General features: G+C 41.6%; 1 protein-coding gene and 1 long non-coding RNA gene across 15 annotated transcripts in view; both read right to left on the bottom strand.

Annotated features, from left to right (window-relative positions):
- LOC126424955 (uncharacterized) overlaps positions 1-16684 on the bottom strand; it is a 59541-nt gene extending 42857 nt beyond the window's left edge. The window contains exon 1 of the long non-coding RNA XR_007576237.1: positions 16556-16684. This is a non-coding gene — a long non-coding RNA (uncharacterized LOC126424955). The remainder of the gene's footprint in view (positions 1-16555) is intronic.
- The window catches only part of LOC126424950 (uncharacterized), a 311907-nt gene that overhangs the window by 144383 nt on the left and 141217 nt on the right, over positions 1-26307 (bottom strand). The window lies entirely within an intron of this gene.

The raw sequence follows: 26307 nt of genomic DNA, 5'->3' as shown, positions 1-26307 counted from the left end.
TAAAGACATAGAAGCACATATGAGTAGGGGTAAGATAGATACTGCCTACAGGAAAATTAGAGAGACCTTTGGAGAAAAGCGAACCACCTGTATGCACATCAAGAGCTCAGATGAAAAACCCATCCTATGCAAAGAAGGGAAAGCAGAAAGGTGGAAGGAATATATAGAGAGTCTATACAAGGACAATGGACTTCAGGGCAATATTATGGAAATGGAGCAGGATGTAGAGGAAGATGAAATGGGAGATGTGATACTGCATGAAGAATTTGACAGAGGACTGAAAGACCTGAGTCAAAACAAGGCCCCAGGAGTAGACAACATTCCATTGGAACTACTGACGGCCTTAGGAGAGCAAGTCCTGACAAAACTCTACCACCTGGTGAGCAAGATGTATGAGACAAGTGAAATACCCTCAGACTTCAAGAAGAATATAATAATTCCAATCCTAATGAAAGGAGGTGTTGATAGATGTGAAAATTACTGAACTATCAGTTTAATAAGTCACGGTTGCAAAATACTAACACAAGTTCTTTACAGACGAATGTAAAAACTGGTAGAAGCCAACCTTTGGGAAGATCAATTAGGATTCCGTGGATATGTTGGAACACGTGACACAATACTCACCCTACGGCTTATCTTAGAATATAGATTAAGGAAAGGCATTTGGAGACTTACAGAAAGCTTTTGACAATGTTGACTGTAATACTGTCTTTCATGTTCTGAAGGTGGCAGGGAGCAAAAGGCTATTTACAATTTGTACAGAAACCAGATTGCAGTTATAAGAGTCAAGGGGAGTGGTTGAGAAGGGAGTGAGACAGGGTTCTGGCCCATCCCCCATGTTATTCAATCTGTATTTTGAGCAATCAGTAAAGGAAACAAAAGAAAAATTTGGAGTAGGAATTATAATCCATGGAGAATAAATAAAAGCTTTGAGGTTTGCTGATGGCATTGTAATTCCCTCAGAGACAGCAAAGGACCTAGAAGAGCAACTGAATGGAATGGACAGTGTCTTGAAAGGAGAATATAAGATGAACAACACTAAAAGCAAAATGAGGTTAATGGAATGTAGTCAAATTAAATCAGGTGATGCTGAGGGTATTAGATTAGGAAATGAGATATTTAAAATAGTAAATGAGTTTTGTTATTTGGGGAGCAAAATAACTGAGGAGGGTTTGAGTAAAGAAGATATACTTGTGAAATGTAAATTGACTATGACAAGGAAAATGTTTCTGACTAAGATAAATTTTTTAACATCAAATTTGAATGTCAGAAAGTCGTTTCTGAAAGTATTTGTGTGAAGTATAGGCATGTATGGAAGTGAAACATGGACAATAAATAGTTTAGACAAGAAGAGAATACAAGCTTTCAAAATGTGGTGCTACAGAAGAATGCTGAAGATTAGATGGGTAGATCACATAACTAATGAGGAGGTACTGAATAGAATTGGGGAGAAGAGGAATTTGTGGCACAACTTGACTAGAACAAGGGATCGATTGGTAGGACACATTCTGAGGCATCAGTGGATCACAAATTTAGTATTGGAGGGAAGTGTGGAGGGTAAAAATCGTAGAGGGTGACCAAGAGATGAATACACTAAGCAGATTCAGAAGGATGTAGGTTGCAGTAGGTACTGGGAGATGAAGAAGCTTGCACAGGATAGAGTAGGATGGGGAGCAGCACCAAACCAGTCTCAGGACTGAAGACCACAACAACAACATATCACATCACTGTGTCTATCCATGAAAATACTGCCCCATCTGAACATGCACAAACTATCTTTGTTCTTTATTTTGTGATAGTAATACAGTCATGGAAAAAACACTGGCAAAAATATATAAAGTGAGGTATTTTTGCACAACAGTTGGTGTGTCCTATTATAACCGATCATCTGCTAATTGTAAAAAAAAATCTGACCATAGATGTTTGTTACAAAGTGAAATTGAGGCAAAGATACCACTAATGCTGCTTCATGCTTTGAGTGTTGAAAGTTACCGCAATGTGTTAAACAAAACATTCACTCTAAACATAAAAACAATAAAAAAAATTTCTGTAAAAGTACAAGCCAGTTGTACAAGAGGTCAATGAAAGACGAAAGTTGGTAAGCTATCAGAACCATTGCAAAAAGTCAAAAGTGTAGAATAGCACATAGGTGTAGATAGTAGATACAGGTATGAGTAGTAGCATTACATTAAAGTGAAGTAATTATATCGAAATCATATGAAAAGTATAGCACGCATTTAAAAATGTAGGTCACCACATAGATGTTTGTGGATGAATAGTAATCACAGCTCAAGTCATCTTGCTGGTATTAAACATCTTGTCTCATAAAGTACAGAAACATAATAAAGCTTTCGGATGTACTTATGCAAACATTACAGTCAATGTAAATGAAAAGATATTCATATAATGTAAATAACTGACAGATTTTAGACATTTAACATTAGACTTTCCTAACACATTAGTGGGTCAGATCCACGGATTAGGTGCTAGCGCAAGACAATGGAAGTCACAACAAAGTCACGTATCTAGTGTTATGCATGACAAAGATCAAGCCCTGCAGGAGGCTAGAGAGGCTGAACAAACAGTAATAGCCTTTATGTCAGTACAACAGCAAACAGTAATAACCTTTATGTCAGTACAGGCAGTAAAACTTTGTAACCGTTTGGAGGAGAGATCCTTTCATGAGCTATAATGTACACACACACACACACACACACATTCTCCTCTCTGCAGGCTGGACATACAGTGTGAGTGAGTGTTCTCTAACTCACAGAAGGATGTTTTCCCAGAAGTAGCAAGATTTTCCTCCTCTTTTTGTGTGATCTGTTGAAAACTCAACACTCCTGGTATTTGGTGAGTGGCCTCATTTACTCCTAATTATAAACAAACAACAATTTTTTGACCAAAAATTAGTGCACAATATTTGCAGGAATTAACACAATATTCCAATCAGTTAATGTCTCTACACTTATGTTTGTCTGACTCAAACTTGTTGCAATATTTTTTACACTTATAGCACTGCACACAGTCAGTCGACAGCCCCAATATTTCAAACATATTGTTGTATTTAGGATACATGCCACAAGTAATCACCACAAGTACCGTTTTCGTAAAGAAAAAATAAGTTGGCAGCTTTCATCCAATGTGCCTGTCGCAGATGATTTCTCTGATTTCCCTACTCCCATCCTGAATTTCTTCCAACGTAATTTGAAGGCTTACATCGCAGGAAAGAAATTAATGAGTCTTCAATGAACATAGTGAGTTTGTGTGTGGTTGTGTGTGTGTGTGTGTGTGTGTGTGTGAGAGAGAGAGAGAGAGAGAGAGAGATTCCAGCAATAATTGTGTTAACACATTTGCTTGACTATTGTATTCATATTTCATTAGGAAAGAAAAAGGAAAAGTATACATGACGGTTTCTTAATTCTTATTACAGACTTCTGAGGGTTGTGGAGGAGACTTAGATTCTTCATCCAAACTTTGTCTACTAAGTCTAGAAATTTGCTGTTTCAGTGTGAAGCTCAGACCACTTTGAAGTAACCTGCTTCACGGTACGCACACAGTGGAGATACGGGCACTCACCGTCGGGTCCTCTTCTGTGTGACAAAAATGTCCTCCTGAAAAGTAGTGTGTGGAGAAATCTGTGAAGAAACGCAGTCAACCGTTCCAGTTGCAAAACGTACCAGTTTCTCACAGTCATTGTTGTGTTTGGAGGGAAATGGTAAGCAGTATCATAATCCCAGTAGAGAGTGACGGCACTGCCCTCTCCTCGGTTTGTGTGTGTGCGGTGGAGTGGAAGGTTTGGAAGTGATCTGATATTAAAACTAAACTTATATCAAAATGGTACATTTCCACAGACAGTAACTCAAGTTTTGATGACGAAACTCTAAGTCCCCTTTACAACTGTAGAAGTGCCCGTAAGCTTTTCCTCCTGCAACCCTTGAAGACTGCAAGAGGACACAAATGAATTAATGACATTTAGCTGCTAGAGGGCTTTTATTTACATCAGTGGGAAAATTTGAACATTTGTGCCAGACCGGGATTTGACCCGGGTCTCCTGCTCACTCGGCAAATGCTCTGACCACCGAGGCATCTGGACACGGTAGTCATTGCAGCTTCACGGACTACCGTATCACACCTCCTGTCAGACCTAGTTCTCAATTTACGGGTGTAATGAGCAGGGACACTATCTCAGTAGTGTGTGGATAAATGGAGAATTTGAGTCTAAAGGGAGGTGAGCCAGCATCTGTCTAGCAAGCAGGAGGTGCAGGTTCGGATCCCGGTCCAGCACAAACTTTTAATTTTCCCCACTGATGTAACTCGACGCCCACTAGCAGCTAAATGTCAGCAATTCCTTTGTGTCTCGATTCGTACTGGTTGCAGGATCAAAAAAGGTGTCTGTTCTCTTGGACACGTGAATTTTGCAGTAACTTTCATTTTCGAGTTGGAGAGGAAAAAGTACTGCGAGAACAGAAATTATAAGCCCTGCGGACGGGAGTTGACTGTTTAGACACGGGTTTCGTACCGTTCGGCCACAGTCGGTGAGGCTTTCCTCGTGAAATGTATCTCTGATAGTGGATGACATTTCACTGTGACAGGTACCGCAGCTGTATACATTTTAAGAAATCGTTATTTGCACAGTCTCAGGTGTATGACATAAATGATTGAGGACTAGCTTTGATCAAATATAAGAGAAAGGAAAGAAAAATAAAAAAACTGTCCTGAGCGGGATACGGGTCCATTTGACCAAAATTTTCAGAGTAACTGTAGGCCATAACTCGACTATTGCGGACCTACAGCAGATTGGTATGAGTGCAAGGAAATGTGTGTGATTTTAAACTGACTTGCCCCCAGATAGCTACCTGTTATGCTAAAGAGCATAGTTACAAAACACAAAGGAAGGACTAGATAGGTTGAGGACAAAGGGCACTAGGAATGGGAAATGGCAGTTGGTAAGAAGGCAGCTAGGAGGAGTAGATATTCGGACAGTTGTCGTATAACAGATAGATTTTACCAACTGTCTGTCAACAGTTCGACGATGTTTGCAGCAGCATGGACTATCAGCTCGGAGACCACGGCTGCGGTTACCCTTGACGCCGCATCACAGACAGGAGCGCCTGCGACGGTGTACTCAACGACGAACTTGGGTGCACGAATAGGGGATGAATCCAGGTCCTGTTTACAGCATCATGATGGTCGCATCTGTGTTTGGCGACATCGCTCTGAACGCACATTGGAATCGTGTATTCGTCATCGCCATAGTGGCGTATCACCCGACGTGATGGTATGAGGTGCCATTGGTTACGTCTCGATCGCCTCTTGTTCGCATTGACTGCACTTTGAACAGGGGACGTTACATTTCAGATGTGTTACGACCCGTGGCTCTATCCTTAATTCGATCCCTGCGAAACCCTACATTCCAGCAGGATAATGCACGACCGCATGTTGCAGGTCCTGTACGGGCCTTTTTGGATACAGAAAATGTTCGGCTGCTGCCCTGGCCAGCACATTCTCCAGATCTCTCACCAAATGAAAACGTCTGGTCAATGGTGGCCGAGCAACTGGCTCGTCATACACGCCAGTCTCTCCTCTTGATGAACTGTGGTATCGTGTTGAAGCTGCATGGGCAGCTGTACCTGTACACGCCATCCAAGCTCTGTTCGACTCAATGCCCAGGCGTATCAAAGCCGTTATTAGGGCCAGGGGTTGTCGTTCTGGGTATTGATTTCTCAGGATCTATGCACCCAAAATGTGTTATAAATGTAATCACATGTCAGTTCTAGTGTAGTACATTTGTCCAATGAATACCCGTTTATCATCTGCATTTCTTCTTGGTGTAGCAATTTTAATGGCCAGTAGTGTAGTAATAAATAATGTAAATTAACAATCATTTCGGTTTATTTGCAACGTAAGTAACGAAAAAATTAAAATTCGGAAGTGTGCACACAGGCACGTGATTCCGTGACCCTTCCGGCTGCAGCAGCTGCTCCTGCCACCTAAAGTGGCTGAGTCGAGCCCAACTTTTTTTGCCCTCCCCCTAAACTGTTGATCACCTGTGGCCCTCAGTTCTGTCACTCTCATATCTCGCCAAGCCCTGCATACACGATGAGTCTGGACCAAATCAGTGATGACGAGCAGGCGCAATCCCCTTGTTAACATTCAACAACATGTTTAACTTACTGTTTCACTGATCGATATCGGTCCCGTCACATTACGGAAAGATGCGGAATGAAATCGGCTGTGCCCTTTCAAAGGAACCGTCCCGGCATTTTCCTGGCGCGATTTAGTGGAATCTCGAAAACCTAAATCAAAATGGCCGAAGGCAGGTTTAAACCGTTCTCCTTAAGAAAGTGAATCAAGTGTGCTGACCAGTACGCCACCTTGCTCGGTAACTTACGGTTTCGAGTTGCCTCGTGAGAGTCGGTCAGTTAACTTTGCATATTTTTGCTCACTGGTACGTTATGGTATATTACAGGGTCAATCAAAAAGGACTTTTACAATTCGTGGTGGTTATGGTCCGTCTGTGCAACTAATTGAAGGCTATTTGTTTATTCCCATGCGCGTTTCCCTTCTTTTATCTGCGAAGCATCTTCAATCTTCAGTGGCCTGTAATACATGTTTCTCTTTATACATACAATAAACGTATTGTTACAATCTACCACAGGGCTTCCCAACATTTTCAGCTGGCGGACCCTTACTTCAGTCGAAAATCCATGGCGGACCCCTAGTCAGTCAAGAGCACAGTAACTTTAAATTTCAGAGCGAAAGCAATGGGAACTGAAAGCTTCTTGGTGCAAGTGTCATGTTCGCAATGACCCCCCCCCCCCCCCCCCTCCCCACCCGAAAGTATCAATAGTCTTTGGTTTAGAGATGAATGAAAACAACTTGAAGGTCAAAAATCGAGTCATGAAGTAGGCAGTGCACTGACAAAGCAAGTTTAACATTTAACGATGCCTGGGGCCGCATACGTGCCAGCTAGCGCTGTGATTGGTCGAGAAAGCTCGTTCTGCGCATGCGCATAAGGTTTCAGCGCGTCTAGCGCCGTGGCCTGGCTCACAAACGGCCCCCGTATTGTTGCGAAACAGTCGATCAGAGAAGCCGCGTTCTCCGGCACTAAACTGTGTATGCGGTCTCACTTAGGAACCGCAAAGGCTGCTTAGGAATACAACATGAAGTAAAAAAGTACACGTTTTTCGCACGAAAAAAGTGATGAATTTGATTTTCACATTTTTATACAATAAATTTACTCATTATTTTACACGATTGGGTGAAAGGCGGCCGCGGACCCCCTAGAAAGAGCCGGTGGACCCCTAAGAGGTCCGCAGACCACACGTTGGGAAGCCCTGATCTACCACATAATAAGTTTATTGTATGTATAAAAAGAAACATACATTACAGGCCACTGAAGATGCATCCCAAATAAAAGAAGAAAAATGCGTATGGTAATAAACAAACAGCCTTCAGTTTGTTTGCGTGGCCCTCCTCCGCTGGAAGTACAGAAATATTTGTTTTGTAAATGAAACCGCCTTTTCCTGCTGCCACTTAATTTATTTTTCCCAGACGCGTTTCGCCTTTTTCATGTTTAAAAGCATCATCAGTGCGCTCATTTGCTCTGATCTGTGTTTTCTCTCAACTGGTCTGGTGGTCGCACTACCACTTTTTACCGACATGTAGGCACAATTTTGAGTTTCGACATTTTTCACACTGTTCGCCATGTTTCAACCACTCGCTAACCGTGGTTAACAAGTAAATCGGAAATAAAGTGGTAGTGCGACCTCCAGACCCGTTGAGAGGGAACACAAACCATCCCACTGAGGATGCTTTAGAATACGAAAAAGGCGAAACGCAACTGGGGAAAATAAATTAAGTGGCAGCAGGAAAAGGCAGTTCCATTTACAAAACAAGTATTTATGCCTTCAGTTAGTGTATTTATAGCAATGAAGGGAAAGACGGAAAACAGAAAAAAATGAAGACTTTACAAATGTTGAATGGTATAGAATTTTATTGTGGTAACTTTGACAATCGGTAGACGTGTCGTTTTGTAGCAAACAACCTCACGTAGTGCATCAGTACCCCCTTCCGCCACCAGGAGCGCCAACGCACTGCACAATTAAAGTGGCTTCTTTCACTGGTGTGGAGCATGCTCTCGGAGTGTTCTGGTTTCGTGAAGCAAAGTGTGCGACAACTGTCCAGCGTCAATTTCGCACTGAATACGCTAAACAACCTCTAAGCAGACTTGGGCATACAATTTCGTCGAATCCACGTTGACGTAGCACATACGCTAGTCTCTCGCTAATCCGGCCTCTCAGTAACCTGGCGCACATCCAAAAACACGGGCACGGTGAATTATCGTGCGCAACAATGCTTTATATACTGTATTTGAAATTGTAGCTTTCCTTACAGTTCGAAATAATGTCTTCTAAAAGGAAACACGTTATGCTAGACCTCAAGCAAAAACTAGAAATTTTAGACAAGTTAAATCGAGGTTCTTCGCAGAAAGCCATTGCTGCTGAGTTCAATGTTGGACGAGCAACTATTCGTGACATCAAAAAGAAACAAGATGTTATTCGACAGTACTCGACACAAATCGATAGTGAGTTGGGAAATCGGAAGGTTATGCAAAAGAGTGAGCATGAAGAACTGGATGTTGCTAGCTGTTTATAGACTGTTCGTACAACAATGCAGTAAAGGAATTCCAGTCAGTGGCCTGATTATAAAGGAAAGAGCAGCTGCATTTAACAAACGACTTGACGGTAGTAGCCGGCCAGTGTGGCCGAGCGGTTCTAGGCGCTTCAGTCTGGAACCGCGCGACCGCTACGGTCGCAGGTTCGAATCGTGCCTCGGGCATGGATGTGTGTGATGTCCTTCAGTGAGCGATGGTTGGCTGTCAAACTGGAAAAAACGACACAGCATTCGGCAGCTAACAGTCACCGTGGAAATTCGCTCAGCTAACGATAAGGATGTTGATTAGTTTGTAAATAGCTCTGAGCACTATGGGACTTAACATCTGAGGCCATCAGTCCCCTAGCACTTAGAACTACTTAAACCTATCTAACCTAAGGACATCACACACATCCATGCCCGAGGCAGGATTCGAACCTACGACCGTAGCGTTTGCACAGTTCCAGACCGAAGCATCTAGAACCGCTCGGCCACTAAGGCAAGATACAGAAGATAATAGAGGAACAAGATTTAACTCTTTTACAAGATACTTCATTCAAAAACGTTACCTGCCAATAAGGAGAGGAAACCCGTGGTTAGGAGCAACAGAAACAGTGTGTAACATTAATGGTGTGTTGTAATGCAAATGGGAGTCATAAACTACCGCTTGTGGTGATTGGAAAATCTCAACATCCACGTTGTTTTTAACACACTGACATAAATACTCTACCAGTGCAGTATAGCGCTCAGAAGAAAGCGTGGATGGACAGACAAATATTCTCTTGGTGGTTCCATGAAACTTTTGTACCAGCAGTGAGAAAAGAGTTAAAGAAGGAAAAGCTTCCACTGAAAGCTATCCTTATAATTGACAATGCTCCCAGTCGTCCTTCAGTCCGATGGTATGGCGTGTAAGGGTGAGAAACGCCATCCTCATCTGCTGTAAATTGACGAGACTCTGGTGACCGAGTGACTCCCGGGATAAGGAGTCGCTCTCTTCCATGCCAACGTCCTCCTTGCAGGGCGGATGAGCGGTTAGAGATTAGGGCATTAAGACATCCTATGTTCTTGGGTTGAGAAATCATCCCTAAAGGCGGAAGATCCAAAGATGGGCAACGACAAAGGACACCAAGGGTAGGCAATTCACCTATGAGAAAGCAGCTGTGATCACAGACTGGGTGGCTCAGAACCGTGTCCGATGTACAAGCACTCTTTCTCCCACCCGATGTGACAGCCTAATTCAGCCCACGGACCAGAGGCCAGGGAATTTTGGAATTAATTAAACGTCATTATCGAAATTCACTTCTCGTCTCCTTGATGAACGAAAGTGAAAAGGACTCTATTGAGACTATGCTGAAGGCGTGGAAAGCGATTAACATACTTGATATAGTTTTCCAAGCAGCCAAAGCATGGGATAAAGAGGAGAGCGCTACCATAATGCGGGGCTGGAGAAAATTGTGGCCATCCGTTGATGCAGAATTAGATCCAGTAGTGAGTGACAGCGATGAGCCAGTCAATTCGGAATTATCAGTTACTTTGTACATTGACATGTTCTACAACCTTCCAGGAGGAGAAGAAATTGATGATGAAGATGCTACTAAGTGACTGAATGAGGAAAATTGTAATATGGACCAAACTTTAACAGATGAAGAAATAATCAAAAGTATGGAAGAAAGTAATGATGAAAGTAATGAAGAAGAGGACACAGGAGGAGAGAGCATGAAGATTTCTCGCATTGCTGGTGCTGAGCTGCCGAGGTCTTCCTGGAGTACATTATGCAACAAGCACCACCGATGTAATGCTTGTAAAGCGGTTGCATGATAAAGCATGCCACCATTGCGTATCGTAATCGCGACAGTTAAAAATTAGGGACATGTTTCGTAGTGAGTGACACGACTGTATAATTACGTACAGTATACACTCGAGGACTAAGTTTTCACTGAAAATTAATGTATTTTTGGATTTAAAGCATATCCTCTATGTACAGTATACTATATCCCCTATGTTTTCAAAATAAATAAGAAACAAAATAAATGAATAAAATAAATTTCAGACACTTCCGGTAATCCGGCACCCATACGTGCCAGGAATGGCGGGATTAGCGAGAGTCTAGTGTATTACATCCGATTTTTTGCAATGAGTGTGGAAAGAAATTTATTACTGGTGTGGGTGACGCATCTCAAATGGCGAGGTTATTTGCTACTAAATGACACCTCTACCGATTCTGTAAGTTACGTCAATACATTCCTATATAATTCCAGAGTTGTAATGTCCTTTTTGACTCACCCTGCATTCTGCAGTAACTCCTCACTCAGCCCAAAAGCGTTCATTTCTCAAAAGAAAGTAATCAGAAATATGTGTGGGTCTCACACACGTACATCTTGCAGGTATCTCTTGAAGCAGTTACGAAGATTAATTACATCCACCTCCGTAGCTGAGTAGTGAGTGGGGCTGACTGTCATAGGCCGCCGCGGTTCAAAAATGGTTCAAATGGCTCTGAGCACTATGGGACTTAACATCTGAGGTCATCAGTCCCCTAGAACTTAGAACTACTTAAACCTAACTAGCTTAAGGACATCACACACATCCATGCCCGAGGCAGGATTCGAACCTACGACCGTAGCGGTCGCGCGGTACCAGACTGTAGTGCCTAGAAAGGCTCGGCCACTCCGGCCGGCCTGCGCTCCGAAGAAAACGTGGATGGACAGACAAACATTCTCTTGTTGGTTCCATGAAACGTTTGTACCAGCAGTGAGAAAAGAGGTAATTCCAAAATTCCCTGGTCTCTGGTCCGTGGGCTGAATTAGGCTGTCACATCGGGTGGGAGAAAGAGTGCTTGTACATCGGACACGGTTCTGAGCCACCCAGTCTGTGATCACAACTGCTTTCTCATAGGTGAATTGCCTTCACCATGGCTCAAAGAGTCGCACCTACCCTTGGTGTCCTTTGTCGTTGCCCATCTTTGGATCTTCCGCCTTTAGGGATGATTTCTCAACCCAAGAACATAGGATGTCTTAATGCCCTAATCTCTAACTGCTCATCCGCCCTGCAAGGAGGACGTTGGCATGGAAGAGAGCGACTCCTTATCCCGGGAGTCACTCGGTCACCAGAGTCTCGTCAATTTACAGCAGGTGAGGATGGCGTTTCTCACCCTTACACGCCATACCATCGGACTGAAGGACGACTGGGAGCATTGTCAATTATAAGGATAGCTTTCAGTGGAAGCTTTTCCTTCTTTAGCTCTTTTCTCACTGCTGGTACAAAAGTTTCATGGAACCACCAAGAGAATATTTGTCTGTCCATCCACGTTTTCTTCTGAGCGCAGGCCGGCCGGAGTGGCTGAGCGGTTCTAGACGCTACAGTCTGGAACCGCGGGACCGCTGCGGTGGCAGGTTCGAATCCTGCCTCGGGCATGGATGTGTGTGATGTCCTTAGGTTAGATAGGTTTAAGTAGTTCTAAGTTTTAGGGGGCTGAAGACCTCAGAAGTTAAGTCCCATAGTGCTCAGAGCCACTTGACTGTCATACGGGGGACCAGGGCCCGATTTCCGGTAATACCTGGGCGGTTTCCCCCTGGTGGGGGGACTGGAACGGAGGGTGTTACACCTCACAATTCCGACTGGGGAGGTAGTCGAGTCTGTAGCAGCGGCTCCGGAGTCATGAAAGGCGACGAGGGCTGGGGGAGCGGTGTGCTCACCAGACGCCCTGCACGCCGCGTCTGATGGCACGGCGCACGGTCGAGCCAGAGTGACCAGTCAGGGCCAGAACGCGGAACTTGGGCTTTACATTAAAATTACGCACAGCCTCACAGCCACTGTAGAGACAGGCACGGAGAGTTGCATTAGACCAGTCTTTGGACTTAAGGGGAGTAGGGCGTCAAACGGGACGACTTGGAGCAGGAGAGGCACCACAGGACATTTTAATTTCCACTGACTATACTTTTACAAATAAATTCACAAAACTTTGTCAACTTGACCAGGAAGCATTCAGGATTCACACTCGTAGCAGTGAAAGTTCAAAAACATAAAAAATACGTTTTTTTACATGTGAAACTTCATTTTTTTTTTACTTACTATTGACTGCATTTGTTGCTATAGGTACCCTTTCCTTCATAGTAAGAGAGATTTTTGAACGAATTTTGCACAGCATACAAACCACGCTTACAGATGTATGAAACTCTAGAATTTATTCAATTTATGAAAAAATGAATGAGTTGTTACATTTTAAACTTCGTGTTTGGAAAAAAACTTAAATTTTATAGCTAGTTTTTAATAGATTTGGAAAATTCAAGTGTTTTGAATTAAGTAGTTTGTGTTTAATGAGCATACCAAGTTTGAAAGCACTAGGATATTTATTTTGGATGTTACATGTACCTAAGTACAGAAATTTGTGTATTGCGGAAAATGGCCGTTAAAGTTTCTGCTTGTATTTGGCATTCTTTTAGAACTGTCCAGTATCATAAGCAGGTTCTTTTCCATATTCTAAATAAGTTTTCTTCCTTTTCACAATCTTATGATGCACTGTTCCTGATTTTATTACCTCCAAAAATGATTTATCTGCTTTCACTACCCGCTCTCTGTCTATGGCATACAAAGCTTTGGCCTCCATTCCCATTTTCTTCAAATGTTTAAATGTGTGTGAAAACTGCTAAGGTCAGCAGTCCCTAAGCTAACACACTGCTTAACCTAAATTATCCTAAGGACAAACACACACACCCATGCCCGAGGGAGGACTCGAACCTCCCATTTTCTCTAAAACATATTTCCTGCTTTGCACACCATCATTGAAACATGAAACTGCATTATAAACACCAATGGCAAGTGCATTTCTTCCCACAAAAACAGTTTTTGGCAATCTTTTCCCATACACATTTGTTAGAACTTTCATTTGGGTTTTGGGTACCGCCACAAAGTAATTTCTCCAGAGAAAGTATCGATATCAATAGTCTTTTCTTTCACATATGACAATCTCTGGCGCAAATATAAACAATCGAATTCTACAGAGCGAAATACACTTACGTATGACATAAGAATGGTGTGCAAATGGGTGTGGCGCTGCATCTCGGTACCAAATAATGTGCCTTATAATCTCGAAAATATACAGGGTGATTATAATTAAAGTTAAACTTTCAAAACGCTTTAGAAATAACACCACTTGTCAGAATGACGTCAAATTGCAACGGAAAACGTATGGCATAAGAAAAAGAACAGTGGTGAAGTTGGTGTGAACACGCCGGGTACACGGCTTTTCCTCCTCTCGCGTCTGCGACGTTCGCCATAAATAAATCAAAGCAGGATCGCGATCTGCTTGTACAGCTGCATTACAAGAATCATGATCAATTTGCTGCCCACGTCGCTCTGCATAAGTTCAAGGCATTGAAGGGTTTGAAAGAAGGCGTTGATCGGATGACTGCCGTGGGTCTGGAGAAAATGATTCTGAAATTCGAAAAGACGGCTTCTTTTGGTGTGGAACCTGGCAGAGGGAGGAAACGAATTGATTCGACGTCAGTGGAAGCAGTGGCCACAGCAGTGCAGGAGAAGGCGAGTATGCAAACGCGTAGTGCACGGAGAATTGCCCGAACATGGGACATACCCGTGAGCACGATGCTTAAAATCCTACGAAACATCCTTCTTTGCTATCCATTCAAAATTACCCATGAGCACGAGCTGCTTCCTGTTGACTTGTCAATAAGGGAGACTTTTGCTTTAGAATTTCTTGCTCGCATGGAAGTGGACAGCGATCGGCGTGGAAGATTTTGAGGACAGACGAAGCCCTCTCCCTTCTGACAGGATTTGTCAATACACAGAATTGTCCAATATGGGCAACGAGAAATCCAACACGCACATCAATCATCCTGTGAAGGTCACTGTGTGATGTGGGTTTACGGCATCATTTATCACAGGGCGATATTTTATCGAAGAGACAGGTGCTTCCGGTCCTGTTACCTGTGCCGTCACTGGTAAGAACTACGACTGTCTAGTGCGCAACCACGTCATTCCAGCTCTCCAACAGCGTGGATGTGATCATTTTTATGCAAGATGGCGCACTTCCGCAGATCGCAAATCTAGTTAAGCGGCTGCTGAAGCGCCATTTCTGAAAAGCTAGAATTATCGGCCGCCATTTCCCTACAGCCTGGCCGCCCTGATCACCTGGTCTTAATCCGTGTGACTTCTGGCTGTGGGGGCTGTCTGACAGATGTTGTGCTCACTGTTCCGACTGCAAACTTACCAGCTGTACTGAAGGCACGCATTGCGCAACACATTCTGAACGTGACCCAGGAAACATGCTGTTTCTCGACTTCAACTTGTTGCAGAAAACTGTAGGTAGCAAATTGAATATGTTTTGCGCCAGTCACACGGAAACTAATAATCCGATTTGATTTTGATTGATGCGGTTTATGCGGTTTTTGGCCTCAGAACAGCTAAAAACCGATTTTTCTCATCCGATGTGATTTGTTCCCATAGGAACTTACCACAAATTTCCAAATTTCTATAAATACGAAAGGAAATCCCCCGACTGAATGGTGACTCATCATCAACCAGCCCAAACCGCCAAACTTTGGAGGTGTTGATCTTATACGGAAGACATCGTTTAAGAAGGGATTTTTCGGAATTCCACCCATGTGGGGGCGAAATAGGGGATGGAACGCTTCCTGACAACATATCGCTATTAAGGCAATTTTGAAGCTAGAACTACGAAAATTGGTAGGCCTATTTGGTTCCTCGGCCAGAAATAAAAAGATGATGTTTCAACATTTTTCGAAATTCAACTCCCAAAAGGGTGAAATAGTGGGTGAATTTTTTAAAAAAACTAAATAATTAAAGAACTGGTAAAACATTTTAAAGCTACGTCTATGAAACTGTATTTAGCTTCTTAGTTGGAGATAAAAAAATACTTGTTTCAGCAATTTTAGAGATTCAACTCCTAAGTTTGGAAATGGGGGAAGAAAGTTTCTATGGAAATATTTCGTTACATCAAAACATTTTTAAAGCCAAATCTAGGAAAATTGGTATTTCATTTAGCTATTAGAAATTTGTGTTAGGAGATGTCATTTTCCAAGAGTATGTTAAAACAACGCAGGATTAACAAAAACCTCCTACTCCAGCTATCCGAATCGCTTTTTGTAGTGTTTAAATGGCAAAAGAAAGCCATACGGTGCATAGCAGGGCTTAAACCATACAAATCACGAAGAGATTATTTTAAGAAACTAAATATAATTACAGTGTCTGGCCTGTATATTCACAACTCCCTCGTCTTCGTTAATGAGAATTTGAGTAAATTTGACTTAAGGACGACATTTCATGACCATAACATAAGTGGACATACAATTGATTTGCCATGTGTTAGGCTTGCAAAGACACACAACAGGTACAAAAATCTTGGTCCTGTCTGCTTCAACAAATTACCTAAAAATGCCTACACAGCGCCAGTAAATAAGGTGGATCAAAAGTAAATTAATTTACGCTGCTCAAGAGTTCCTCGAGTATGTGAAAAATTACCCACTTTCCTTATAAGAAAGAATAAATTAACTGCAAACTGTACATATGTTAAAATTTTTGGATGTGAGGTCCGCGTTACGCAAAACACCGTTTTTCTCAGTACTCAAACATGTTTCGGCACCACCAGTGGGTTTTCGTTTTTATTTATTCTGCAATGTGAACATTTTTGGTAAATGATTATAAAATTATGTGTATTTCTAGTTCAAACAACAGATCGTTTCTTTTTTTGTAAATACCTTTACATTTGGTGTGTATGAATTTTATGTACCACTTTTGTGTTAATTGCTACAGGTTGCTTGTCATCTGCAACCAAACGATGTTAATGGGAAAGTTTTTCGCTGGGAGTTAACCTATCTTTTAGAATGTAATTTAGTTTTTCGCACCTATTTTCGTATTTACTTACGTTTTCATGTGGCAAGCACATTCTCCGCATCACGCTGAGATGTAATAGTTACGTATGCATGACAACAAGTATTTTCCACAAATAACGTAGTAAAACACTTTTTCACCACACCAGAACACAGTGTGATTGTGGTTTGTTGTGTGTCTCAGCCCAGAGCGTGTTCATTTGTTTACCAGAGAGTTCGGCGCCAAATTTGAATTTTGTTTGCATTTTGTGTGTGTGTAGACTCTATCTGTTGTGCAGTTTTTATTTGTAAAGTTCCTTTAATGTGTTAAATAGTGTGCCATTGGAGAGTGTAGTGTATCCGTTTAAGACCTGATTTCCTTCTGCTATTGCCTTCTGTGTATTAAGTTTTCCTCAATAGTCAGTTTGCTGTATAGGCTGTGGCTGGGTTTTTAGTATTCTTAAGTCTGTTTCTATTATGGTTGGGTGGTGATTGTTGACTATAAGGTGGTCAGCAAATGTGCTATGGGAGCTGTTGCTTTTACAAGCTCTGAGATGTTCCGAATATCTTGTTTTGAAGTTTCTGCATGTTTGTCCTACGTATACTGACTGGCAAGTGTTGCATGTGAGTTCATATATTCCTGATCTGTTAAATTTATCCATGGGTGTTTCTTGTGTTCTTATCTTTTTCTGTGTTGTGTTCTCTGTCCTGTATCCTATTTGGAGTCCCTGTTTCTTTAATATGTTGCCTATTCTGTGAACGATCTTGTTATTGTTTATTTATTATTTATTTGTCCCATAGGTCAAATCAGTACAATGGCTTGTACAACTGATATGGGATAAGTCAATACAAATATACAGTTTACAGTAGTCTAAAACAGTAAACAAGAACACAGAAGAATGATTATATTACATTACCTACAAATTATGTTACTTAAAGTTACAGCTTCACGGAGAATTTTTACATGATGTGACAAAATTGACTTAATAACATTCAGCTTTGATACATTATCATGCACTAAGACAATTTTGATTCATAATATTCCTGGATGGTATAAAAGCAGTCTTTTATTAAAAGAGATTTCACCATCTGTTTGAATTTATTTATTTCTTGTATAAAAGTTGGAAGATGGTTATATAATTTTATTCCCATGCAATTGACACCATCACTGTATAATTTTGTTGAGTGGGGAAGTATTCTTAGAGAGGTTTTTGATCTTGTGTCATAATCGATGTAATCCATATTTTTGCTAATTTTGTTGATACTTTTTTTGGTAAAGAATAATAATTATAGTATGTATTGGCATGGGAGGGGCAAAATATTTAGTTTCTTAAATAATGGTTTACAAGTGTCTCTTTGGTTTTTGAACATAATTGTTCTGACTATCTTCTTTTGCAGTTTGAATATCTTAATTGATTCAGAATTTTGGCCCCAGAAGAAGAAGATTCCGTAGTTAAGTACAGAGTGAAAGAGTGCACGGTACATAGTGGTTTGGGTACTTGTGTTAGTGACGTTCCTTATTGATTTAATCATGAAGCATACTTTATTAAGTTTTGTGCTGGTAATGTCAATGCACCTTTTCCATGTGAGCGTATCAGTAATAGTGACCCCCAAAAATTTTATTTCATTTTCAAGTTTAACATTATTTTGTCCAGTGATATAGTTGGTAATAATAGATTTCTGTTTTGGCCAGTGTGGAAGGTTATTCCAATTGTCTTTTTTGCATTAAGAAGCAGGCTGTTACTTTGAAGCCATCAACTTATTTGATCTGTGGTCCTATCTATATTAGACTGGAGAATTTGTTCGGGCGCAGATATGAGTACAGAGGTGTCATCAGCAAACAAAGGGTTTTTGTGTCTGGTAGGCTGTGAGGAAGGTCATTTATGTAAAGTAAGAACAGCAAGGGGCCCAGGACGGAGCCTTGGGGAACGCCTTGCTTTATGGTATGTATGGAGGAATGTACAGTGCTAGCTGTACCCGAGAGCTTAGGTTCATTTAATTCGACATACTGCTCTTGATCTTCCAGATAGCTTTTAAACCAGTCATAGGCATTTCCTCTTATTCCATAGGAATTCATCTTTTGCAAAAGTATACTATTATTAACCATGTCGAAGGCCTTTGTTAGATCTAGGAAGATACCTATGGCTGGGAGTTTTTTGTCCACAAGCTCCAGTGCATGATCTAGAAATTCTTGTATTGCATCAGTTGTAGCTTTCTTACTTTGGAAGCCGAACTGAGCAGGTGACAGGATATTTTCTTTGTCTAGAAAGGACATGATTCTGGTGGCCATTATATATTCAAATACTTTACTAAAAGTTGAAAGCAGTGCAATGGGTCGATAGTTACTGGGATCCTCTTTGCTTCCTTTTTTGTGGACAGGTATAATTTTTGCAATTTTGAGCATACCAGGAAATGCACCATTCAGGAATGAGAAGTTTATTATGTGGGCTAGGGGTTTACTGATAGTTACTGCAATTATGGAGGAGGAAGCATGGAATTTGATCTTGTCCAGCAGATGATTTTTTTTAAATTTTGCTATGAAGTGTCTTTTCTATTTCAATTTCAGATGTAGGCCTTAAAAATAGTGTCTCAGAGCATAAGTTTGGTTCTAGTTGCAAGGGACAGCTATTTTTAAGATGGTCAGCCAGGTTTTCTATTGTTTCTGTAAAGTAGTTATTGAATTCCTCTGCTGTTTCTTTCCCACTGGAGACTAATTTTCCTTCTATTTTTAAGGTAATATCACTTTGTAGTTGTTTTCCTCTATTAGTATTCATATTAATAAGTTGCCACATGCTTTTGCTCTTATTGCAGGTGAGTATGTGCCATTTCGTTTCATGTGTGTGTTGTTGCTCTGTTGTGTTTTGTGTTGTTCTGTGCTGGGTGAGGATTTGTGTGTGTGTGTGTGGGGTGTGTTCTGTGTTCATTTTTGTACTATTTGCATATTGTTTGATTTAACTTGTCTACCATATGAGGGTACAACCATTTTCTGCTACTATTTGTTTTGTTTTATTTTGTTTAGTTCTTGTGTGTAGTTCAGATTCATGCTCCACAGATTAAACAGAACACCCATGAAGAAACAGAAGTTTGCATGCTTATGTGTCAATGGGTGGTTTGATAGGTTGTGAATGGTGGTGCTTGTGGTTGTCAGTTTCCTGAATATTGTGAAGTTGTGTGTGTTGTTTGTTTTTTGTATGGTGAGATCTAGAAAGTGTAGTGTGTTGTTAGTTTCTGTTTCTAATGTGAAGTTAATTTTTGGTGTAAGTTGCTTAGTTCATTGTGTAGCTGTTCTATGTGTGTATGTGGTTCATCAATCAGGCATTGACATAACGGTACCAGTATATAACCTGTAGTTCTTTGGTTTTATTATGGGTCTGAAGATTGTCCAGGTTGTGATCCCATTGGCAGTCCTTCGTGTTGAGAATAAAATTATTTATTGAATACAAAATTATTTTGTGATGTAATGGTATTGAGTATGTTGGTTATTTCATTGATTTGTGTGTCTGGTATGTTTCCTTGTTGTTTTAATATTCGTGTGATGACGATGATTGTTTCATTTATTGGAAGGCAAGAGTACATTGATGTGACGTCGAATGATATGAGGGTTGCTGTGTCCGGTATGTGTATGTTCTTGATTCTGTCTATTAACTCCTTTGAGTTTTCCAGATTCCTGTTGTTATCAAACGTGTACAGCTTTTTAAGTAGTGCGTGTGTTTGATGGGCTATGTAGTAGGATGGAGCATTTCGGAAGTTAATTACGGGTCTTAATGGGATATTATCCTTGTGAACCTTTGGTAGGGCATTTAGGGTGGGTGCTTTTGCATTTTCCTGTGTCATCCTCTTTACCTGGCTTTTTGAGAATGTATTATTGATGTTTTACAGTGTCTGTTGAATGTTTTTTTCTGATCAGTTTTGTGATGTTGTTGTCTTTGAGAAAATCTAGTGTTTTCTCTGTGTTTTCCTTTTCATTCATAATTACAGTAATATTCCCTTTGTCTGCTCTTGTTACTATGGCATTGTTCTGTTTTAATTTATTTTAAGTTTGCTGGCTGTGATTTCCTCTGATGTTTTATGATTAGAAATAATTGTGGATTTGTGTGTTCTGATTATCTGTGATATTTCTGCAGCTACTAATTCTCTTGTCTAGTTTGCATTAAACTCTGGGGTGCTGAGTCTTTCTTGTTCCTGTAAAATGTCTCCTGATTCCGTTATTAGGTTTTCTATTGTTTTGTGTGATATGTTAGTGTTAATGTTGTGTTTTGGCCCTTTTTCTAGTAGGTTCTTTTCTTGTTCGGTAAGATTTATGTCAGGTAGGTTAACAATTCCGTCATGGAACTTATATTGTTGATTGAGATTGTTTTTAGTGGGTGTGTTTGTGCTGTTGATTATTCTGTTGAGTTTTCTGTTTTGTTTCTCTCGTTTTTCTTGCATTACTTTCTGAATATATGCCTTTTCTCTCTCTGTTATTTCCTCAAAGTGAGCTGGTATTGTGAATTTGTTGGCCAAATCTAAATGTGTTTGGTAAAGTTTAGTGTTAAGCAACTACTTTTTAGCATATAATTCCCTAATTTCATGCTTTACCCACAAAATCTCCACTTTCTGTTACACTTCCTTTGGTGCAGATGACATGCTATTCACAGAGTTTTTGATATAATATGGAATTACATTATTAGCTAGGCAATTTTTATTAAATTGTATATTGAGAGTTGTCTTCTGAAGCTTCATTAAAGTGTTCCTGTATTTGTTGTAGAGCTTGCTGGGGAATGCCTGGCTGGGCGATGAAATATCCATCATTTTGATTTGCAGCTCCTTGTATTGGCTGTGTTAGCAGTTAAAATTTTTGGGCGTGAGGCCCGCCAGGTGCCGGAAACCCACCTGGCACAAACCTTTTTTAACGCCAACAACTTCAGTATTCTGCAAACACTTCCTTCCCTATCCCAATGTAGCGCAACAATTCGTTCACTCTGATGCGTCTGTCAGCAGTCACCAATTCGTTAACTCTCTGCACATTGTCTGGAGTGTGTGCAGTACGAGGCCTGCCGCTGCGAGGACAGTCCTCAATATTGCCGTGCCCGCTTTCGTCACGTAACCTGCTTGCCCACCGACTAACTGTACTGCGATTGACAGCAGCATCTCCGTACACCTTTTTCAATCTCTTGTGGATGTTTCCCACTGCCTCGTTTCCACAGCACAGGAATTCTATGACAGCACATTGCTTCTGACGAACGTCAAGTGTAGCAGCCATCTTGAAGACATGCTGTGACAGCGCCGCTCACAGGAACAGATTGAACTAAGTTTGAAAACAAGTGGGAAGGTTTGTATCTACACACTGTAAAACTTTCACACATGCAGAATGAAAACTGTATTTTTACAGAAATAGTGTGCATTTCTTTTGGAGTGACCCCTGTAGTTCATTTATCTTGTAACTGATCTGTTACGAAACTTTTTGTTGTTATTGACATTTGCATAAATATGTGTTGTATCCATCTTGGATTATTATATTGTAGTTGATGACATTTGTCCAAATTTATATTATTATTATTATTACTATTGTTATTATGTTAACACTGAAGGCACCAATTGCACGTAAACATTTTCAGAGGTGGAATAAAACACATGCATTTTGTATTTGTATCTGGTGCCCTTACAACATAATGCATGCAGGTTTCCATTATGGTGGTTACAGAGGTTATTAATGTACCAGTGCTTCACATTTTCAATGGATTATCTCAGGCTTACATTAACCTGTGATCTACCAGTGTTAATCACTTAAATATGTTACCTAGACAAATGTATTCCCGAAATTATATTACTCTACATCGATTACTTTTTGGTGTTGCAATTTTTTTCCCATCAGTATATATCACCAAAAATATTTTCTTTCTGCCATTACAAATTTACATATAAGTCATAATCTGTAAAACATCTCAGGGAAGTACTGAAGGCATTTTGATCTCGTTTCCAGCAATAGGTAAAATGACTGACAAGAAAAGTTTGCGTGTATCACTCACAAATATTTTGTGTAATTGCCTGAGCTAAGACGAAACGAATTCCCTCGCCACTGTGAAATTAATACCATCGCCACAACAGGCGTAGGGCCACCCGACTACTGCGCTGACAGTCTACGCCTACGACACGTACAGTCTCCGTAACATTTCAAAGTAAAGTAGTACTGGTAATTGATGCAGGAATGCACTTCAGTTGTTTCAGACGAGTTCCAGTACCTCATATAATATTCAGAGAACAATTCAATGTTTGTGTAAAAAATATAGTCCTATAGCCAGCTGTACCATTTTCTTCTTCAGGGACTTCCATCAGATCTTACCACTAATCACAATAGGGACAACAGCAGATGAAGTCAGTGCACGTGCAATTGCGTTGGCACGGCATATTAAAATAACTCGAAAATTAATAAAATAAATGAGACATTAAAATAGCAAATGCAAAATTACAAAAAATTTTAAAATATAACACAAAATCATTCTTAAAAGTGTTGGAGTACTCAGGAACAGTACATGTCAGTATCAGTATTGATAACGGGCAAAAACTGTCAATTTTTTTACAGAGCTCTCAGTGCCCAAGTCCTACTCACACAAAATCCAGCCATCCAGATATTTTTCCCTAAATGGTTGGCCACCTGGATCTCCCGCTTGGATCACTCTCATTTTTGGCAATACCGAGGAGCACGTGCCATAAATCTGGACGAAATCAGTGGTGACGAGTAGGCGCAGTCCTTCGTGAGCTCGGATGACTGGATGACAGCTCCCTGCTGTTGCATCTCTGTGCCAGAGGTTATCGGTCACTGCGTGTGGCAAGTTGTGGCTCAACAACCCGTAACCGTGTGTTTCCAGTGGGTGATTGTACAGACGATGTCTGACTGTTACTCTGACCGAGGTGAGTCAGTTTGACCCGTGGGACGTCGAAAGAACTGTACTGGCAGGTGCATGTAGATAGACATAAAGTTCCCCGAGAAAGCCAACTAACGAAGTTTCAAAATTGAGCTTTAAGTGACAGCTCTAGGAATACACCACAACCCCCTATGTATCGCTGTGTCATTGGACTTGTAGGTACGAGAGACTAATTACAGTGTGTGCACACAGGCGTTTAAACAATTGTTCTTCCAGTGCACCAAATGATACTGGAATGGACAGAAGCACATGCAGTATAAAATCAAAGTAAGGAGAAAAATCAATATTACAAATAAATCACTGCACAAAAGAAAGAAAAACCACTGTGGCAACAAAATACATGGGGCTCACTATAATGGCTTTTCTCTTTTCTTTTAACTGACAGGACTGTAACAGTAAAACTGGTGCCATCTTTCCAAAAATGTGTTATATATTCACTGAGCAAAATACCAACCAAAATACAAAAAAGTCACGAGCAATGGCTGTACGAGTTTGGATATCCAGAAAAATTCAGTGTAATTCTGGGTTACCATCTTCAGTTTACAGTCTTAGTATGATGCACTCTTATTTGACGACACCGAATCATCATCAAGTATTGAACACTGGTGACAAGAATTTGCTCAGGTCATACGTGTCGCAGTGTGACGCGGTCTACAGCATAACAATGTGCACTATTCTAAACACATTTTCGCGAATGCCATTACGTCACCACTAGAACTGTGACTGAACTGTTCAGGTGTCAGTGGGAAATATGTGTAACTGTCTCAACTCTCATGTGTGCTGGTACTTCCAAAATAATACTCGCCAATTCTGCATTCGTGTGTGCACAATATCTGTATCTGTTGTGTATGTTATTACTTACATGCATTTTTTCCATTACAATAGAAGTTTTCATTTCATTCACTTAAAACATTGCCAATAATAGGGTTCTCTCCTCTGTTTTGTGCTTACGTGGGGTATGACGTGTATACTTACAGCTGACTAGAATTTTCCCCTTTGGCACCGGTACAGTACAAAAAAAAGTAAAAAATTAGGAGACCGTACAAAGAAACACAACAAGGAAGACGACGATGTTCGGACAACCGGGCTTAATAACCCGCAGCTTATTGCTGTGAAGGGAGGGCCGGTGGTGAAGCCGTAGTGAAACCACCTGCGCAGAGACTGCAATGTGGAGACGAGGGGAACAGAAGAACTGGTGGGCCGAGGTACGAGGACTGCAGCCTCGGCAGCAGCGTCAGCGGCCTCGTTTCCTGTCAGACCGACGAGACCGTGAACCCACGTATACGTGACGGTGGCTCCGTCAGGAGTGAGCGAGTGACAGCTTCCGTGGACCCGTCGCACTAAAGGATGGACAGTCTGCAGCACACAGAGGCTATGAAGGGCACTGAGAGACTCTGAGCAGATGACGCAATCGGAAAGCCTCTGTCGCCAGATGTACTGCGTTGTCTCATACGGGGAGGAGAGCTGTGCTGTAAATACTGAGCTGTGTTCCAGAAGCTGAAACCGAAAAATGTTGGTGCTAATGAGGAAGGCACACCTGACACCACGGTCACTCTAAGAGCAGTCAGTGTACACTGAGGTACTAATTCGAAGTTCTGTGCAAAGGTCACGATACCGAATGCAATAGGGCGAGGCCGGAGTAGTGTCCTTACGAGGCAAACGAAGGCCAAGGTGAACATCGACTGCCGCACAAAACCAAAGTGGTGAAGGGTATGCATAAACGAGACACCCACAGTCTAGTTTCTAATGGACGAGGTACCGGTACACACGGAGGTGTTCCGATCTGCTCCCCGGAAAGTACCACAGAGGACACGTAGGACATTGAGAGACTGCAGTGGGCAGCCAGGAAAGACACGTGAAACGAACAAGAAAGTTTCCTATTGAGCACGAGTGCCAGGAATTTCGTAGTTTCGACAAAATGAAGAGAAACAGGTCTGAGGTGTGAAGACGATAGAAGAAACCAATTGCACCGGCAGAAATTCATACAAACTGTTGTGTCAGTGAGAAACGAAAGCCACTGTTGATGCTCCATGAGTAAAAACAATCGAGATATCACAGAAGGTGCCGCTCGAGGAGGCGAGTCCGTGGAGAGCTGCAATAGATGGCAAAATCGTCAAAAGTAGGGAGCCAGAGGTGCAGGGCAGTAGACAGGCCATTGTAGGGTATATGGTGATAGCAAAGAGGACGACGCTCAAGACGGAACCCTGAGGCACACCGTTTTCCTCGATAAAGTCGTCCGACAAGGCAGAACCCACACTTACTTTGAAAACTCAAACTTTTAAAAATTCCTGAAGCAAGTGGGGCATGCAATTACGGAAGCCCCACATGTAGAGAGTGTGGAGAATATCAGTCCTCCAGCAGGTGTGGTAGGCTTTCTCCAAATCGAAAAACACAGCCACAGTCTGGGATTTCCACAGAAAACTATTCACGACACAGGTGGACAAAGTGACGAGATGGTCAACTACAGAATGGTGCGCTCGAAAGCCACACAGTGCAGTGGTTAGTAAATTGCGAGACTCGAGACACCGTACCAGCTCGACAGGAATCTTACATTCTGTCACCTTGCAAACCCTTGGTCCCAGAGAGCCATTGGAGGTTGGCCCACACAACCGAAGAGGGAGTAGAACTGTTAAAAGAACTACCAAAGAAAATCCAGGCATGTTCCCTAAGGGAGGGGAAAACGCACAGCAAGAGGGTAGACATCCAGCACGGAAGGGAGAAGATGTTGCAAAGGCTGGGGCCACATGGTAGCCAAGCATGAACTCACCAAAGAGCAGCAAGCCCCATGCGTGCGCATGTGCGTGTGGGGCGGGGGGGGGGGGGGGGGGAGGGGGGGGGAGGAGATCATGCATAAATCACATTTGTATTCGTTGATGCAATGGCACAGGCTCCAGCAAGGTAGG

This window comes from Schistocerca serialis, chromosome 10 (assembly GCF_023864345.2).
Source record: "Schistocerca serialis cubense isolate TAMUIC-IGC-003099 chromosome 10, iqSchSeri2.2, whole genome shotgun sequence".
In the NCBI taxonomy this organism is placed as follows: domain Eukaryota; kingdom Metazoa; phylum Arthropoda; class Insecta; order Orthoptera; family Acrididae; genus Schistocerca; species Schistocerca serialis.
This window is presented reverse-complemented; position numbering and strand designations above follow the sequence as displayed.